We start from the raw sequence: 16,792 nt of genomic DNA on the forward strand, positions 1-16,792 counted from the left end.
TTTTTGGAGTTTCCACTATCGGAAACTTTACTCTGTCATTCTCGGAGACCGGCCCTGCGTCAGTGATTCAAAGCCTCTACAAGTATGCGAAACTGCCAGGATTAAGCTCTGCAAAAAGCTTTCCCTGTCCGAGGATAAAGATTCAATAAATCAATCGGCTTTTTTAATTTTAAATAGAACAAAAGCCGAAGTCGCTGATCGCAGTTTCCGTTCTTCCGCAGTCTCCACAAACATTTTAAAATTTCTGGTAATGATCCTAAAAGTTTGGCGAAGTCGCTGATCGCAGTTTCCGCATACCTAGCCTACATTCCGCATACATCCCCATACATCCATTTTGAACTGGTTTCCGCAAACATTTTAAAATTTCCAGTAATGATCCTAAGAGATTTTGTTTGTGTGCGGAAACTCCGATCAGCGACGTCGGCTTTTTTAATTTTTTCTCTTGATCTTTTCAGAGTGCGAATTGAGGGTACGAATTGTTCAGGGTACGAAATTGGGTTCATCTATTTGACCGGCATGACGTCACGTATTTTATCTTTCACCTCCTCTTTCAAAACAATAGACGAGAAGAGATAAAATGTGCCTATATAACTTCCAAATTCAACAGTTTTATTCAACTGGATCAGTAGCGCGTACGATATTTCTTGGGATTGTGTTCCTGAGGGAATGAGTTCGATACTACCCGGAAGCATTTTTTTTTAAACTAAATTTTGACCTGAAGCGACTCAATCGTTAGGCTGCTGCATTTTTGTGGTCAATTTTTAATTTGACTAGCCTACGGCCCAATTTTTTATATAATTTGGTGAAATTTGAGAATTTCTCTGGGTAAGTTTCCGTTCATCATAAGAGGCGTGACCGTGTTTGCCGAAAGATGCATTACATTTTTGCTCTCAACAAGCTCTCAATAAATGGTTTCATCAATGTTAAGTTTACTTCTAGGCAGTGTTTCTTAGCAGGCAATTTAGTTTGAAATAAAAACACGCTCTGGGTAGGATCGAACTCATACCCTTGGGGATACCAGGCCGAGAAACATCGCACGCGCCGCTGATTCAGTTGAATAAAGCTGTTGAATTTAGAAGCTACATAGGCACTTTTTTCTTCTCATCTCGTCTTTTGCTTTGAAAGAGAAAAAGAAAAAAATACGTCATCACCAGTCAAATAATGTTTCAGATTGAAAGACCGGAGCCGGACAAATAGCCACTGCTTTTATTTTATAGCTTGTCACACGAGCATTGGAGCCAGATAAGACCATTGTCAGTAATGTGTTTGAGGTCGTAGTTGGCACAGGAAGGTCTAAGGGAGCAGTTGATGAGGATGTACTTCATCGTCTGATTGTCTGAGCCACAATCACAGATTGCATCAGGAGTCATCTTCCATCAAAAAAGATTGTTTTTCATTCTCCTGACTCTGCAGCGGGCTCTATTTAAGCGGTACCCGGTCCTTTGGTCCACAGGACGTTTGGTCGACAGACATTTGGTCAACAAAACATTTGGTCGACAGGACGTTAGGTCGACAGAACGATTCATTTTAGGGTTAGTTAACTAACCTTAACACTAACTCTAACCCTAACCCTAACCTAACCCTAACCCAAATGTCCTGTCGACCAAACAACCGGCTACGATTTAAGCAATACCACTCTCTTCTATCAAGGGTGGAAGCTTGTTTAAGGTTTTCAAGAAGACTTAGCATAACGGGATGTTGTGTGAACCATTAAACTCGGGTGACCATTTTCCTAATCGTGCAGTTGCTGCGCTTGCGTGTTCCAATGGGCTAACTTTGATGAAGCTCTTGCGTGACTTAAAGGGGCAGTAAACCCCAAACCATACTTTTCAATTTTTTTGTTTGTAAGTGCTCTAGACATGTATAATAAGTAGTTGTCGTTGAAATTTTCCCTTAATTTCATTGCGTTTCCTTTGTAGGGCCGTTTTAGTTAGCCCTTAGTTTCAGAGCGACGCGTGCTCACTGAACCGTGCGATAATCACGTGTGACGTCATGAGAGTACTAGCCGATCTTATGTTCGCGCAAGATGCATTGTAAGCAAGTGTTCGTAGTGTCGTTTCCAACAAATACAATGAACTACATGTATTTATGTCGATTGTAAGCGGCTTAGTAGTTGATAAAATGAACACTGAAAGCAACTACCTTTCGGCAAGTACCATATTAGTTTGTAAAGAACTAGGAAGATTCTCTCAGGACCTCTAGCATAGCTTACTGGACATGTACAAAATTCACTCTCTCTGTGCACACGGAAAAGTTTTTCTCAAAGCAGACTTTGTATTGTGACTTTATTTCAAATCAGGATACTTAAACCCAACGTATTCATTTTTGTCACGTGGAAACTTCGATCTAATGGCCGAAACGACGCATGACATCAGAGGCACACGGATTGATCTACCAAGACAACCCCATATCCACCGAACAAACTGTCTGTGGGAAATGTGCTTATAGCATCTGTAAAAACAACTTTTGGTTATATTTACTCTTGTATCTCCAAAATCCTAATAAAATAAAAAGCATCAGTCAGCTACCAGAATTGCATAAAGTAGCAGTCACATTCATTGTGACAATTATTCTAACTGTACCTTTCGCAACATGCCAGACAGGCAGACATCAAACACATGTTCAACTTCTGGCATGTGATCCCGCATATGCAATGATTTGTGGATGGCGGTCAGTAACGAGCAGTTTCACCCGCACATCAAAGCAACATCTCTCAACGAAATCCATACATTTAACTAGCCCAGCCTTTTCCATCGCATTGCTGCCATTTACATTTCTCTGCAACAACATTCAACATATCAATTTCGCACAATTTGTTTTTATCTACTCTTACCCGGAAATGCTATGGCCGCGAGTGCTGTATGTGCCGATTCGATGGGAGACGGCCATGGCCGCAACTTTTTCTTGACTTGGCAATGGGAAGCATGTACAATTGTACATTGTACAGCCAAATACAACTTGTATTGTTGCAGTGAATTTCCTATAGGACCTAGGTTCTGCTATCTTTCAGAAATAGCTTAGCATCAATAAATCATCATTACGTTGCTGTTTTCTGGGCGAAGTTGGCCTGTTTACGAGCAGTTTTGAGAAAAGTACACATATAGCAAATCAGTCGCTTTTTTACATTGATTCAACGTCTTCAGACGTTGAATCAATGTAAAAAGCGACTGATTTGTTATCTGGATACGTTCACACTGAAACGACCATTTATTAGGTTTAAATGAACTAAGAAACGAACTACATCTGCAAAACACAAGCCATTAATATAAAACGAACAAATTAAGCCAGTCTCACACGATCAGAACTTAAAGTAACAAAAGTCCCTTTAACTGAACACTGCAAGAAAAGCTCTTATGAAAATGGGCTGCTGAGATTGAGTGAGGCGCGAGCAGAGAAAACAATCAATGGAAAGCGCGCCAAGCAGAGAAACTATAACGTACAAACATACGTAAAATAAACGTAAATTTGTTATAAGACACACTGGCATTTCAATGAGTCATGTAAAAGAAGCTGGATTTGCTAGCTAAAGTATAAAATGTACTGGCCGAAGTCCATACCTAAAGAAGTTGCAAATCCACTATTTTATTCAATCTTGTGTCCATGATCGTGTATGTGCCGTGCTTCCCACAATGTCCAGGAGAATCTACCCTTCCATCTCCCGCTAACATGAGGTCAATACCATCACCTTCCAATTGTTGAAGTACAATATTCTGCTCAATGACATATTAAAAATTCTTATCAATGACATTATTTTAAAGAAAAGATTGAGCACTTCTGTTTACAGTATGTGTATGTTTCCATACATCAGGAAGCATTCATAAAATGTCTATAACAGATATATCATTGTTTACAAACTTCTATTTGAATAAGTTTATACTGATGAAGCCACACTTGTGTGGCGAAAGCTCTGTATTTAAATAAACCTTGTCATTTTCACCTTTCTAACTTTTTCTATTTGCAAGCGTAGTCTATGCAACAGCGTTTCTTAGCCAAAATTCGCACCGAAAATACAACAATAGGCTACATCAAAAATTGTAGCCTATTCCGAATGTGAATGGCAAAAGAAAACAAACATGCACCATTTTCCGTATGCACTATTTCCCGTGCGACGTTTTGTATGCTGAAGATAGTTTTGTATGTTTGGTGTGAATCATGCCTAAACCTTTTTCACGCTAGGGCGCATCTGTAAACCTCTGAAAATGAGGCGGCTCACCAAGCGAGGGAAGTGAACGCAACAATTTTGAGTAGCCTGTTCCGATATTTCTCTTCTATTGTTTTCAATTTTTTATTCCGTAGACCTCATAATTGCATTATCTTGCTGTATTGTTACGAAGATGAAATATAGGCTACTGAACGTTCAACTCTCCAATAGGCTAACCTTAGGCTATTATAAGCTAAAGCTACAAAATAAATCTTGGGGAAAAGCTAGACCAGTTGCATAGGCTTAGGCAAAACTTTTTATTGGGAAAGGAGCGTGAAAATAAATTATATAAAGTTATGCCAAAGAGAACCAGGGTAAATCTACTTTTACTCCACTGCAAAAACAAAACTGGATACAGTACTTCGACCATGCAAGTCATATTATCAACATTATGAAATAAATTTTTAGATACACAGCATTTTGCATGAAACGTTCTTACTCGAAACTATAATTCATGTATCTTGGCTGAGCTTTTTGCATGCAAGCTCGCTCTCTATGCACTTCGACACTTTCCGTGTTGTAACAATTTCCTGCATTTTTTTCAACCGCATTACGCAACCAAATTGCCAGGATATTCAAACGAAAGATGGGAAAAGATTTTTCCGTCGAAATAAAACGAAATTTTGTGGTATAGGTCTGAAAGTTTTTCAACATAAAAGCAATAACCAACTCACCAAAATCAGATCTCATTGAAAAGGATTGGTTATGTTGACATTAAAATGGGTAGTTCTAATACAATTGAAAGTTGTAGCCCACTAAAAATTGGTGCACGGTCGTTTGGTCGACAGACATTTGGTCGACAGGACGTTTGGTCGACAGGACGTTTGGTCGACAGGACGTTAGGTCGACAGAACGATTTATTTTAGGGTTAGGGTTAGAGTCAGGGTTAGATTAGGGTTATGGTTAGTTAACTAACCCTAACCCTAAAATAAATCGTTCTGTCGACCTAACGTCCTGTCGACCAAACGTCCTGTCGACCAAATGTCTGTCGACCAAACGTCCTGTCGACCAAATGACCGGGTACCTAAAAATTAGACTAGCCACAAGCGAAAAATAAACCTGTTAAGCTTATTCAAGAGGGTGGTTAATCTGAGTCTACTGTAGCCTAATTTTGCTTCATACACCTCAAATAGGCTTATTATGAGCAAAACAATTACTTGTCGGCAAAAATTAGACATTTTGATACCAGCAACACATTTTTTACTCTTTTGTTCCGTTACATAACATTTCTTGGCTATAATTGCTGTTATCAAAACAAGGAATCTGTCTTTTTTAATCTCAGTGCAGACAAAAATATTTAATAATTTACAATTTAGGTAGAGAGGTAACTTTTTTAAACCATAAACAAACATAACTCAGCAACAACACTACATTTAACATTATAAAGACAAAATAACAGTAAGCGAACGTTTTCGGCTAGTTAAGTGACTAACCGAAAACTATTGCTAGAAAACAAAAAAGTAGTGTATAGGCTATAGGCAGTGGGGTAGCGTGACTCATTGGGGGGAGGCACTCTAGAAACAAAAAAATAAACTTGACTTAGCAATTTAGCTTGGCTTGAAGAAAATTTTGGTTTAGGTCTACTCTTATATAACATTCGAAATTTACCCATTTCCCAATACACGTATTTGTAGTAAAACCTTGCCATTTTTACCTTTCTAACTTGGCCTATTTTCAAACATATGCGACAGTGTTTCTTAGGAGAAATTTGCAGCGAAAATACAACAATTGTAGGCTAGGCCAGAAATTGTATTCGGGGTGTGAATGGTAAAAGGAAACAAATACGCACCTTTTTTCATGCGACGTTGCTATATGCTGAAGATAGTTTTGTATGTTTGGTGTGAATCTTGCCAAAACCTTTTTCACGTTAAGGCGCATCTGCAGTCAAGTGACTAGCCCTAGCCCAATGAAGTGACCGGTTACCCCCTTTCTCTCCACCCCCAAACCTCTTCGTAGTTCAAAATCCAAACAATTTTCTAACCAATCTTATAAAAAAAAAACTTTTTTTTGAATGTTAAGAAAATTCTGTAGCTTCAAAATGATTGGGGCTGCGTGTCCTCCCGTGCCCCTTAGACGCAATGCTACTCTGTATGGGTGTAAACCAAATTCTTGTTACATTTAGCAGACTTAGCCACCAGCAACTCACTGCCTAGGAATATGATTTTCACATGAATGCACATCGCATAAATATAGACAATGCTGGAATTCTGCAAAAAAAAATCTGGTATTTTCATGTGATAAAACTCATTTTTTCCCATAAAACCCGGGTTTTTCATCAAATAGCCCGTTTTTGCGGAAGGCACTTTAACATGCAGATATCCAATCCATGGACTTCTGTCCAATCCAACCACGAACCAATGAGATGCTACGTTATCTGTCCAATTGTGACCATTCCAGCATTCAGCCAGAGAATTACATGTAATTATTACTTTGAACTTTGTTTGGTAATTACAGAAGAAAAAAGAGCTATAGCAGAGGTGGGAATCAAACCCACGTCAATGTAATGACTACCACCGCCCTAAGCCAATGCGCAAATCATTGATTTAATTTAGCTAGAATTTGTGTTTTTCCTTTATTCTTCCTAGACGCAACCTTGATGACGTCATGAACAGCGTAGCTTCTGATTGGTTCGTGGTTTACTAGAAATCTGCTTGTTAAAGTGCCTACCCGTTTTTGCCAATAAAAACTCGGGCGAGCAGGGTTTACTAAAAAGCGTTTGTGTTAAAATTGTTTTTTCAGTTTGCAAAAAACTAAAAAATAATTTTGTAATTTCTTACAATAGGCTATTTTTCGTGCGTAGTCTATGTTGTCAGAGCAAAACGTTTAATTTACTTTCCAAACAGCCAGATTCAGTAGGCTATCATTGACAGGGATGTCCAATTGTCCAGGACCTATTTTGGACAATACAATAAATCACATTAAACTAGCAGCACCCAACCTTGGGATGGACGACAAATGGCTCTTCGTACCCCATCCTGTGAGTACCATCTGCTTTCAACCAGATGAGAAACAAAATTTGTCAACAAAGAGCCTCCACCCGGACGGCCAAAGTTGTGGAGCAGCTTGCCCATACCAACCGGGCACTCGTCATCCTCCTCAAGGAGACCCACTGCACTTCTGCAGATAGGCTAGCTATTCCCAACTACACGCTAGCCGGGTCTACCTTAAGCAGGAAGCACGGCATTGCCATGTTTGTGCATGAGAGCCTGAAATGTACGTTTGTCGACCAATCTCCAACTGATGCCGAGATTGAGTGGGTGTGCATATGTATCTCAGACTACAACATCGTCAACATCTACAAGCCCCCACTCTCGCGAATGTTGCCATCATCCCTTCCAACGTTCTCCTCCCCCAGTCTTTACGCTGGCGACTTCAACTGCCAGCACATCGACTGGGGCTACAACAACACAAGCAGCGATGGAGAATTGCTGGCTGACTGGGCCTCTACAAACCATCTTGCCCTTTTATTCAATCCAAAGGAACCAGCCAGTTTCCACTCCGGCCGCTGGGGAACAGGGACAAACCCTGACTTGGCCTTCGCGAGTGTCAACAGCTCTCTTCCAGACAGACGTGTGCTTGAGAAGTTCCCGCGGTCCCAACACCGGCCGTCCCTCATCATCGCCCCAAAACTTGTGGCTCCTATCCCGAGTTCACCGGTGAAGCGATGGAATTTCAAAAAAGCAGATTGGAATCAATACAGCCTCTTGACCAATGAGTCTACTGCAAAGTTACCACCACCTGAAACATGCAACGCAGACGAGGCATACCAGGACTTCTGCAATGCTATAATAATTGCGGCAAAGGCCACAATACCACTTGGCCATCGAACCAGCTATACACAACGCTTGGACTCTGAGTGTGAAGCTCTCTATCGCTCCTACCTAAACGCCACCCCGGGTACTGCTTCTAACACCGCCGCCACCAGATTACTTGAGCGGCTGGACGCAAAGAAGCTTGAGCGATGGAATGAAGCCGTCCAAACCATCGACTTCTCACACTCAAGCCGCAAAGCATGGAGCATCATCAACAACCTCACTGGGCGCTCAGCAAACTCCCCTCGCCAGTGCCCCGTTTCTGCAAATGCCATCGCTTCCCAGCTAGTGCAGAACGGGGTCTACAAGACAAAGGACCGCGAGATATCCCGCCTTGTCGCCAAGGAAGTGTCTGCCCTGTGGCGAGTGGTAACACCACAAGAAGAAACAATCTCTGTAGATTTCACTCCAGAGGAATTCGCCACCGCCCTCCGCCTAGTGAAACCACACAAGTCTCCAGGGCTGGATAAAATCTGCCCTGAGCTTGTGCTCCATGCTGGCCCTGCCCTCAAGTCCTGGTTACGTAGATTCTTCTCTTCCTGCCTGCACCACCTCACAATTCCAAAAATCTGGAGAAGAGCTCTAGTAGTTGCGATCCCTAAGCCTCACAAGCCACCAGAGGACCCAAAGAGTTATCGTCCGATATCCCTCCTCTGCGTTCCTTTCAAAATCCTCGAAAGGCTGATCTATGCCCGCGTCAACCCAATCATCGACCTGCCCCTTCCAAAAGAGCAAGCTGGGTTTCGGCGCGGAAAATCCACTGTAGATCAGGTCACACTGTTGACCCAAGACATCGAGGACTGCTTTGAGGCAAAAAAGAAGGCCGGCGCTGTCTTTCTAGATCTCACAGCTGCCTACGACACCCTATGGCATCGTGGCCTTACTTACAAGCTGCTTCGCCTGCTTCCTGACCGACATATGGTCCATATGATTATGGAACTTGTCAGGAATCGAAGCTTCACCCTCACCACCGGCAATCCACGGCGAAGCAGACTGAGACGCCTGAAAACCGGCGTCCCACAGGGATCGGTCCTGGCTCCACTTCTTTTCAACATCTACACCCACGACCTGCCAACTGCGGTCCCCGCAAAATACGCTTATGCGGACGATCTGGCAATTTTCCACTCCACATAGTCGTGGGAAAACCTAGAAGACACCTTGACCCAGGACATGCAAACCATCTCAGCTTATCTCCAGAACTGGCGACTGAAACTCAGCGAAACCAAAATTGTGGCGGCAGCTTTCCACCTACACAATCGGGAAGCTGATCGTGAGCTACATGTCCACAACAACGGAAAACCTCTGTCCTTCTGCCCCGAGCCAAGGTATCTTGGGGTGACACTAGACAGATCGCTCACATACTGCCATCATTTGGTATCACTGCGCAAGGAACTGACATCCCGCGCTGCACCACTGAAGCGCCTGGCAAGCTCTAGCTGCGGAGCGAGGGCTGACACTTTGCGAATAGCAGCCTTAGCCCTTGTCTACTCTTCTGCAGAGTACTGTGCACCTGTCTGCTGCCGCAGTGCTCACTGCCACAACATCGACACTGCCATAAACAGCGCCCTGCGCACAGTGACCGGATGCCTGCGTCCCACACCATTGGACAATCTCCCCATTCTCGCTGGCATCCAACCTGCTGAGCTTCGTCGCGAAGAAGCCACTCTGTCCCTCGGTCGACGGGCACTGGAGCCTAACCCTCTTCTCCACCACAAGATCTCTGCCTTCTCAAACGGGCACCCCCGCCGACTGAAATCAAGACACCCATTCGTGCCAGCCGCTCAACTTCTGATCAACGAAGCTGATAAACAAGACATCTCTGCGGCTACTTGGGCGGACCATAAATGGAATTCTGAATGGAGGTCAAGCACCACCAGACTCCATTCATTCATCCCCGACGCCGACACACGCCCCATTGGCCTGACACTACAGAGACAGGCATGGGTGCGCCTCAACCGTCTCCGTACAGGCGTCGGGCTTTTCCGTTCAACCATGCACCAATGGGGAATGGCTTCTTCCTCCTCCTGTGAATGTGGTGCCGAGGAACAGACCGCAGACCACATCATCAATGACTGTACCATCTTCAAGCCACCTAACGGAGTGGAAGGTCTGCGCGTCATGGATGATGAAACCAAAGACTGGCTGCACTCTAGTAACCTTCCAGTGTAGTCCGGGAACATCGTGAATCTGGGGTGGTAAAAGGATAGACCCTCGGCCCCAGAAGCTCAGACGACGACGACGACGACCCAACATTGTGTTCTATTAACTTGGTTTGTTTCTTTGTCATGTTTAAGTTCTCAAAACCATTTATCCAAGTGCCAAATTATTTTAATACGATCCATTGTTTGATGCCAGTGAGAAAAACGTTCTCTAACGTACAATTTACGCGAAAGTTCGTATTGTAAAATATCGATTAAAAAAATATGCCAAGCCTTGCTTTACAAAAACCCTAAAAGAAATCAAAGCAATGTTTGAAATTTTTTTGGTGACCAGTAGGGTCACTATGCTTGTAATTTCATACACCAAGAAGCATTTGTGCGTAAACTTTGCGTGTGAAACATTTTCGACTGACTAGACTAAATGCAATAAAGCAAGCTATCGACGGAAACCACAAGTTATCCAAAGAATGAGCGGTATTTTTTTCAAGTGTCCAGGCCCCTTGTGAAGGTTACGGGCCACTAAATTCATCTCTTGTCCGTGTTTAAAATCACCTTTTAAACCCCCTGTCAATGTTACTGCCCTCTGCTTGTACATTGTGTAAACTACTGGCTCCGACTATTCCTCTCCCCAACATGCACACATGGGGCCAGGACTAGATTTTAATCTAATCAGCAACCGGTTCGCTTAGACTAAAATCATCTACATGTGGCAACCTTTGATACGGTAATTACTTTAGGTCCACTGGAAAAAGTTGACCAGGGACCGGTTCAAAAAACTTTTTTATTTTTAGGAGGCGATTCGCGTGAACCGGTGCGAACTGGCCGAATCTCACCACTTGGAATGGCATCACCTTCGATCGACAAAAAGGAACCTGCCACCGATCGCACCATCAGCAATAAACGGAGTGCACAGTCTCTGTTCAGTTTAATTTGTTTCAACTTCTCACCATCACTCACCAAAACGCGGACGTTGTAACGTGTATAATACCAAAACAGGACAATCAGTTTAAAATATAGCACGGTCACAACACTGCGCGAACTAAATGATGAATCAAACTAACGGCCGCTCGACACCTGCTCAAGGGCGGTAAAAGGCGGAGACCCTCGACCCGTGTAATGGTGAAAAACAAAGGTTCAGCAAAAAGAAGAATAATAGATTTTTTGTTTGTTTCTCAACAATGCAAGCCATTGATGACGAGTTGTGCTACTGGTGAGTTGTGACACACCCACAATGCCAATCCAATAAAATTTCTAACTTTATGGGTTTATTTTTATGTTAATCGTAGCGGTCATGAAGCTGATCTACACCTATATGCCAATAAGGAACCAGAACTATAATCACAAATCAATGAATTTTCTCTCATCAAGTAATTTTGTTTCTTTATCTGGATAAATAAAGAATGTAGCTCAAATTATTCATCTTCACATCGACTGGGTCCGGATATTGACTTTGCATCAGTAAACAATGACCAAGTAGCTGCTTTTATTTGGCGGCCCATACTGATATGAAGATGTGATTTCGCGCTTGAATTAGTCACGACTTCTTTCGTGACATCACTGAATGAGTTGCAATTTTTTATGGTGATGCAAAATACTGCACAAGCAATTTCGCATGACGGTAACACTTCGCAAAAATAATTCAAAATTGTACTTGTCGAAATGGACTTGACCACAGCAACAATCAGTTTCTTCCTAGTGTGCAAAATTCGTCTTACTTACACGTCTGCAGACGTTGAATCAACGGAAAAACGACGGATTTTGCTGTCTGGATAGTTTGATGTTTTCATTTATGCAACTAATGTAAGTGAGTAAAAAAGCAACCAGGTTTGGTAACTACAAATAATTTATTAGTAGAGCTTTCGCCGTCGTAAAGGACGCTTCATCAGTACTCTTATTCAAATAGAATCAATTTGAATAAGAATTCTATTTGAGTTCTATTCTTCTTATTTTAATTCTATTTGAATAAGAGTACTGATGAAGCCGTCTTTATGGCGGCGAAAGCTCTACTAATAAAATATTTGTAGTTACCAAACCTGGTTGCTTTTGTACTGATTTTATACGTTTGGTTGAATCCTTTTACTTGGATCCTACAAATAATTTATGATTTGCAATTCTCTAAACACCGAGAAGCCAGAACGGAGGTTAAGGGTCTTTAGACACATTTTATTACTTATATGTAAGTGCCCTGGTGTTAGGCAATCAATCAGCCCTTTTTGCATTGACACAAACTTTGGTGACATTGAATAAACTTCAGACACGGGATAATTTAATGCATTGGATCTGCACAGCAATTACAATAAACAATACACATGTCTTCACCAGGACGAGCACACAACAAGTAATGATGATCGATATTAAATCTGAGCCCAGATTTCAAAACATATATGTATTTGCTTTGAAGGCGGGTGGTGTCAGGGTGTGTAGAATGACATGACATAATTATCATGCAATCATATTTCGTCGAACTGATTTAGTTTTGGGCGTCTGCAGCTTGCACAGCTTCTCAAGTTGCTTAATCATTGTCCAAACATTGCTATAAAACAGACACTGAAGACGCGAAGTTTCATTGCTTCAATTTATCAACTTTGAAATATCGGGTACGCTTTCAAAAATCTTCCATCATGAAGTTTGGGATCACTCTGCTCTTGTTGGTGGTCATGGTGTCCTTAGCTGCTGGATGGTACTGCAAGCCCGGTCAAGGTAAATAAAAAGCATCTCACAAATGCTGCCGTCTCAAGGTAAAGCGATGTAACTACAGATTTTTGATTTTCCCACTTTTTATTGTTAAACGCTTCGCAAAGACTATATTTTTCTTCAGGCAAAGATTCAACAGCGTAACTGCAGTAGTTTGCGAGATATTTGTTGGTAAAACGACGTAACTACATGTAAAGATGATATATGCAAAGCCAAAACGACGTAACTGGCAATTACGTCGTTTTACCATAGCATCTAGAGCAAATAATCCCAGTCACGTCGAATTGCAGTAGAGTCTAGAGTTAATCCCAAATTCTCAATGGGGTGTCAGTCTCTGCCAAACAAGGCCAATTGTTTCGCTCGTTTTGTATTGATAAATGAGGTTAATCTTTTGTTAATGGGTTGACTTTGCAGCCTCTGTACTCAAACAGTAAACACTCTTCATAAAGCGCCTTGTAGCATCATTTTAGTGAACAGAATCAGCAGTTTGTGGATGGTTCTCATAGAGCCCAACTCTCCAAGGCAGTCCCGCGTGTTAAGCTTGCTGATATGAGTGCCGTGCTGTTCCAGAGAGGATAGAGGTCGGTTAAGTACAAAACTTTCCACAGCATCAATGCTGACTACCAATGCCTTGATTTCTTGAAGAAGAGGTTCAAAGTCGACAGTGTTCTATCATGTCGTTCAGCACCGCGTGGTGTGCCAGCATCAAAACGCGGGGACATACTAAGCAAGCTATGCCCGCTTATGCCGGCAAATCGACGTCAATTTTGGGAACAGCTACCCACCAATGACAACTCACTTGACTTAATAGATGTTGACTAAAGATACTGCATTGTATTTGAACAATATTACAAATTTTGTGTGTGAATCTAATGCATTGTTTGAGATATGCTGGTTTGCCTTTGCAGCACAGTCAGAAAAACAATCAGGTTAACAAAGGTAAAGCGACGTAACTACACTGATTATCTTAATTAGCGAAAATTAGGACAACAATCAATGTTTTTGTTCTCATTCAAACAAAATGTAGGCAAGTTCTTTTAGTTAGAGGCATCAAATGTTAAATTGCGATTAAAATGTAGTTATGGTTTACGATTAACTTTGAAGCGCTTTTTCTCGGTTTTTACTTTTCTGTAGTTACGTCGCTTTACCTTGGGACGGCAGAATAGATGGAAACGCTTTTTTTAACAAACTATCATCATTGTTTACAAAACAGCGTCGTGCAATGGAAGACACGTGTTGAGTTGAATAGAAAAATCAATAACTTCCATGTTTGGCAATTTTCTTTTAAAAATCGTGTGAGTTTCAAAATATTTTCTTAAACTCAAGCTACTTCAAAAGAAAGATCACATTGCAATAATATCTCAAGGCCAATAAGCTTCATTGCAGGCGCTAGGCAGGGGTGTCCAACCTTTTTGGCCAAAGAGCCACATGTAGTTTACGAATGGTTGCTTGGCCCACTTGAGTATTTACTGCTAATTTGTAATCTTAAAAATGACTATCTGATAATTTCTAATTAAAACCCTCACACCTAAATTTTAATCTTAGAAATGTGTTTGTACATTTTATGGGTTATATAAGAAGAGTGAAGTTGATTTTAAAGTGATTTAAGGTTTTTAGTTGAAAGCAAGCCAGCAACAAAGCGTAAAAAATGTCAAATTGGCAATTGACCCTTCTGATGTTGCCGGAACAGCGGAGTTGCGCGTCCCGTAATGTATTGTCCGGCTGTCTCTAGGTTCATCCACAAAAAACTTGCTCGCACAAGTAAGTGCTGCCGAATAATGATGTCACGAAAACTGCTAATCTATGAATCCTCTGATCTTTTTCTTAAGTAACAATTTTTTTTTGTAAAATTCTAGGAATAGAAAGTTTTGAAATTCTCTCGCTAAAAGCAAGAAATATTGCTGATTGACTGACTCTTGAAGCACCAGTACTATTGTGTGGAAAAGGGTGGACGGAACAATGTGGAAAATGTGGTGCGTAACAATGTGCATTGTGATACAATAAAATTAACTTAAACAGTTGCGCACCCCATACACTAGGGATTATAGAGTAATAGAGAAAGAAGCAAGCAATAAATGTCAATTTATCGGAATGTAAGTTCGCCATAAATTACGTTGGCGATTGAGTTGATTATATAATATATGTCATTTCGAAAAATATCACGCGGGCCACTCAGAACCTTCTCGCGGGCCACATGTGGCCCGTGGGCCACGGGTTGGATGCCTCTGCGCTAGAGATACATGTACTGTTATATTACATGTACAATTGTACATGTACTGTATATGTTAACTTTAACAGCAGCAAGCAAAAAATTAAACAAATCTGCTAACCCTAACCCAATGAGGTCAATCATTGTCATGGCTTTGTGACATCATCAATTACATACCAATTGTGATTTTGGCCACTCTGTCTCGTTCGAGCAATTCAGTCGAAATTTTAAGTAAAAAAGACTTTTAGTTAAGATTTTATATTGTGAAAATTTACTTTCACTTAATCTAATTTAGTAATTTAGTGTTCATAAATACTATGATATTCACAGTACTTCTATCTACGATATTAAGCAAAGATTTCCAATTTAAAAAAACTAACACGCCATCAGATTCGGAACGCACAAAACATTATGCTCAATGTTATGCGTGAACACAATTTTTCTTGTAATAAAACTGAGATTTTTGTAAATACTTACAGAAAGCGACTAAAATCCTCCGAATTTGTGTAAATTGGCTATGAAAATTTAATCAAAAATTGTGCATTAACTTTGCATAGTCTAATAAAGAAAATTGTTAAAAAAAGTAAAGGTGATCTTACACTGGATAGCAAGGGCTCTATCCAATTTTAGAATTCGGGGGAGTGATTTTTGGATAGTGGGCTAAAATCGTCTTAGGCATTCCAACCACTCCTTGGATAGAGCCCATGCTGGATAGCCTACCAATTACCAAGCATCGAAAGATGAAGAGATAAGATTCGCATCATACCAATCTTCGGCACTAACTAAAGCAAGGCGGCTAGTTCATTTCTTTCAGCAACTGAGTCTATCCATTTTTTAACTTACTTGGTAAAAGAAAAGTAAAAAAAAAACACGATAAAGTCAAAATTTAACAACATAAAGCAAAGGGAACGCATTTGGAAATGCTTCTCTACTTTGGATTGAGGCAGGGATACCATATATCCCAGTTTATTCCAGTTTAGATATCTCTGCATTAAGATACCGTAATTTTTGAGATTCTATTTCAGTGAAATGCTTCAACCGGTGCTGCCAACGAGGTGTACTCTGCGTCAACTGCTTCATCGATCCATGCAAGTTCGTGAAATGCAGATGGCCGTTTGTTTGTGTGCCAAACTTTTGCGGTGGCTGCAATGCGAAGTGTCAGCGCTATCTCTGGAAGAAATAAATAAAATCTCATAATCTTTGCCTCTGTTTTGTTTTTGCCCATTAACAGTTCTGCCGCTGGAAACGAGTTAGCTCGTGCAATTGTGATGTAATTTAACGTCACATGACGTCACAATGCCCCAAAAATCCTAATGTGTTGCCAGTCTGGGGGCCTGACAGGTTGCTTTAATTTTAAACCAAAAAAAAACGATTTTTAACCTATTTCCCCGCCAAATTCTTAAAATTAAATAAAAGTCAAAACACCAATCTGTGTGAACAAAGCTCGAAATACAGCAATGACTTCGAGGTCTAGAAATTCTTAAACTGGGATCATGATGCCAGGCTACTAGTATATTGATCAATGCACATAGGTCATGTAAAAAAGCTTACTTTTTATGCAGCAAGGTAATTGAAATATTCTATTATTTTTTAAGGTTTAGACTAATTTACCTATTCATTTAGAGTCACTAGACTAGACTGCTTACTGGTACTAGCTAGAAGTCCTGTAGGCTATCTAACCCTAGTCGCTAAAAAAATCCAAGCAAGCATTTTCTTA

The 16,792-nt window shown here is 41.0% G+C and overlaps 1 long non-coding RNA gene across 1 annotated transcript; it reads left to right on the forward strand.

Annotated features, from left to right (window-relative positions):
- The first annotated feature begins 12,755 nt into the window (after window positions 1–12,755).
- Window positions 12,756–16,241, forward strand: LOC145774126 (uncharacterized). Its single transcript, XR_014290004.1, has 3 exons — window positions 12,756–12,872; window positions 14,723–14,839; window positions 16,101–16,241. It is a non-coding gene; the product is annotated as an uncharacterized LOC145774126 (long non-coding RNA).
- The last annotated feature ends 551 nt before the right edge of the window (window positions 16,242–16,792 follow it).

Source organism: Aplidium turbinatum, chromosome 7, assembly GCF_918807975.1.
Source record: "Aplidium turbinatum chromosome 7, kaAplTurb1.1, whole genome shotgun sequence".
NCBI classification, from domain to species: domain Eukaryota; kingdom Metazoa; phylum Chordata; class Ascidiacea; order Aplousobranchia; family Polyclinidae; genus Aplidium; species Aplidium turbinatum.